This window comes from Zingiber officinale, chromosome 9A (genome assembly GCF_018446385.1).
Source record: "Zingiber officinale cultivar Zhangliang chromosome 9A, Zo_v1.1, whole genome shotgun sequence".
Taxonomy (NCBI): domain Eukaryota; kingdom Viridiplantae; phylum Streptophyta; class Magnoliopsida; order Zingiberales; family Zingiberaceae; genus Zingiber; species Zingiber officinale.
The window spans coordinates 72995198-72998401 of record NC_056002.1 but is presented as its reverse complement, the minus strand read 5'-3'; the positions used below and the strand labels follow the sequence as shown (position 1 = coordinate 72998401).

Here is a 3204-nt window from a genome sequence, read left to right as displayed (position 1 = left end):
TAATGCTCTAGTCTGCACCTTTAATTTCGCTCGTGTAGGACAAATGTACTTCTTATTGCTTGTTGGAGGGGATCTCTCTTAGAAACTGCACTCCTCGACTTTGTGTATGTTCATCTTACTCGAATTTCCCTGAGAAGAGGGGTCGCTGATAGAAGAATTAGATAAATTAAATTCAATCCTTTCTTTACTGATCTCCAAGGATAACTTGTGACTTTTCACATCAATGAGGGCTCCAGCTGTGGCAAGGAATGGTCTTCCAAGGATGATCGGTATCCTGGGATCCTCCTCCATATCCAAGATAATGAAATCTGTGGGGATGATGCATCCACCTACTTCTACTAGCACTTCCTCAACTATTCCCATTGGGTATCTACATGAATAGTCAGCTAATTGCAATACCATAGTAGTCAGTTTAATGTTCTGGAGTCCTAGCTTCTTACATAAGGAGTATGGAAGTAGGCTAATGCTGGCTCCCAAGTCGCAGAAAGCTCTTTGTATGAGTTCAGAACCAATCTTGTAAGGTATGGAAAAACTTCCTAGATCCTGAAGTTTTGGTGGAATATTTGCCATAAGTAGAGCGTTGCAATTCTCTGTTAATGCTACAGTCTCAAAGTCGCCCTTCTATCTCCTGTTAGATAAAATACCCTTTAGGAATTTTACGAACTTCGCTATTTGGTGTAGTGTATCCATTTGTGGTACTTCTACGTAAATTTCCTTAATCTTCTTCATGAATCAGTTGAACTCTTCATCCTTTTGGGATGCTATCAATTTCTGAGGGAAAGGAATTGTCTGACTTTACAGGGGAATTTGAAGAGTTTCTTTAACTTTCTTGGTGATCTCCTCTCCATCCCTATTTTGGATCTGATTGGGCAGTGGGGGAGAGGGCTCTTCCTCTGACTCAGGTCCTTTCTGAATAGTGATTTGGGGGTCTCCCAAAGTTCGTCCGCTCCTCAGCTCGATGTGGTTGTAGTGTTCTACTGGGCTTCTATAGTGTTCCCTGTGTTCTTGAAAAAGACTGGGCTATTTGGGCTATCTAGCAATCTTGCATCTTCTGATGTTTTTCTGAATTTTCCCATCTTTGAGTCAATATCTTGATTTCATTCTTCCTCTCTTTTTGCTCTGAGAGGGCTTCTTCAAATATCTTTTCGATCCTGGATAGTTGTGAAGGTTGATGTTGATAAGTATGTTGTCCAGATGGGTAGCTCTGTTGCCCAGGTTGATAGCTTTGTTTTGCTGGCCCTTGGTCCTGGTTATTCCGGTATGAGAAATTTGGGCGGTTCCTCCATCCAGAGTTGTATGTGTTGGAGTATGGATTGTTTTGCTTTTGGTTGTAGTTGACTATCACATCACATTACTCAAGTTGGTTTATCTGTGCTTGTAATGGCCCTAGGGGGCAAGTATCTTGAGCATTATCTGTACTTCCGCAAGTTTCACAAACACAAACTATTGCATTAGCCGTGTTGTTTCCCATGGCCTCAAACTTCTTGGACAAAGTGTCCAGCTTTGCAGACATGAGTGTGACTGCATCTATGTCGAATTTTCCTGATGCCTTTATTGGATTTCCTGAGAAAGAACTACCAGACTTTTCAGTTTCCCACTGATGGTGGTTTTGTCTCTATGATCTTTTTAGCTTCATCGAGGCTCTTGTTCATTAGTGCTCCTCCTGCTGCAGAATTGAGGGATACCTTTGTGTGATAGTTTATTCCATTATAGAATGTGTGCAGAACCAACCATTTCTCAAGGTCATGATGGGGGCACTATCTCAGCATACTTTTGAATCTGTCCCAGGCTTCAAATAATGATTCTGAGTTTATCTGTTTGAAGCTTGCAACCAAATTCCTCATGTGAGCAGTTTTGCTTGGTGGATAGAATTTGTCTAGAAATTTCTGCTCACACTGCTCCCAAGATGTAATGTTGTTTGCTGGAAGGGAATTTAGCCACTGCTTGGCTCTGTCTTTCAAGGAGAATCCAAAAAGAAATAACCTCATTGATTCTGGAGGGACTCCGTTCACTTTCATGGTACCATAAATCTCGTAGAAAAGCTCTAAGTAGTGGTTTGGATCATCGTGTGGCCCTCCTCCAAATTGATTCTACTGAACCATGTGAATTACTGCAGGCTTAATTTCAAAATTGTTGGCTTCGATTGGTGGTCGAGTGATGCTAGATCGAACCCCTCGTGCATAAGGTGCTGCGTAATCCTTCAACAGTTTATCAACCATCTCTGAAGATTCTTGTACTGCTTGAAATGCTTTTTGAAGATTTCTTCTTCTCAAGAAAGTCCTATCGATCTTTGGATCGAATGGTAGAAGTTGTCCTGAAAGACTAGTTCTTTGCACATAAAAATAAAATATGAAATATAGTAAAGAAGAGAGTGAAATAATATTATATTTTTTTAGGCTTTTTAATAAGAACGCAGAAAATAAAGAGAAACAAAAAATAAAACTATTTATCTCTAAGTGCAAAATATTTGAAAAAGAAAAGATAAAGGAAAAAAACAAAGTATAGTCTAATCTAATATGATTATCACTAATGTTATAGACGCAGTCCCCGGTAACGACGCCAAAAACATGTTGCGATTCCGCAAGTGCATAGATTTGTCATCAGTAATAAAGATTATCGATCCCACGAGAATTGATTATAAGCACTAGCAATGGCTCACTTAGGATTAGCTAAACTACCGATGGTTGTAAGTTATCTAAAGAAAAGAGGTTTGGAAATAGAAACGAGTACTAGCAAAGAAGAAGTAATAGGCTTGGTTTATGAAGAGTCCTAGGAGTTCGGTTTCATTGTGGTGGTATTCATGTATCACATTCTATCCTTTACTCATTGTCCATCAACATGCATTCCCCGAAAGCTGAACTATCTATTCTTAGGTACCAAATAAAGAAGATCCCTATGAAATCCTATTACGGTTAACCCCTGTCATTAGGGTGCCTCGATAGATCACAAGAACACTACTTTAATTGGTGTCACTAAGGATAGAAATAAGGATCTTAGTTTGATCTCTTACTTCCTTATGAAGGAGTTGTCTCTCCTTTCAAGGAAAGTACCCTAGATGTCCATGAACGGGTTACCCCTATCACTAGGGCCCGTCGGGTGTATGATCTAGGATATTCTCTCTACGAGATAGGCAATTCCTACACAATCAATTAACACGATATAGAGATCGAGTAGTCGAAATAAAGCAAGCGAAATCATCCAATG

At 39.8% G+C, this 3204-nt stretch overlaps 1 non-coding gene across 1 annotated transcript; it reads left to right on the top strand.

Annotated features, from left to right (window-relative positions):
- Positions 1–1740: 1740 nt before the first annotated feature.
- Positions 1741–1846, top strand: LOC122022126. The gene has a single exon (XR_006122860.1). It is a non-coding gene; the product is annotated as a small nucleolar RNA R71 (small nucleolar RNA).
- Positions 1847–3204: the final 1358 nt, after the last annotated feature.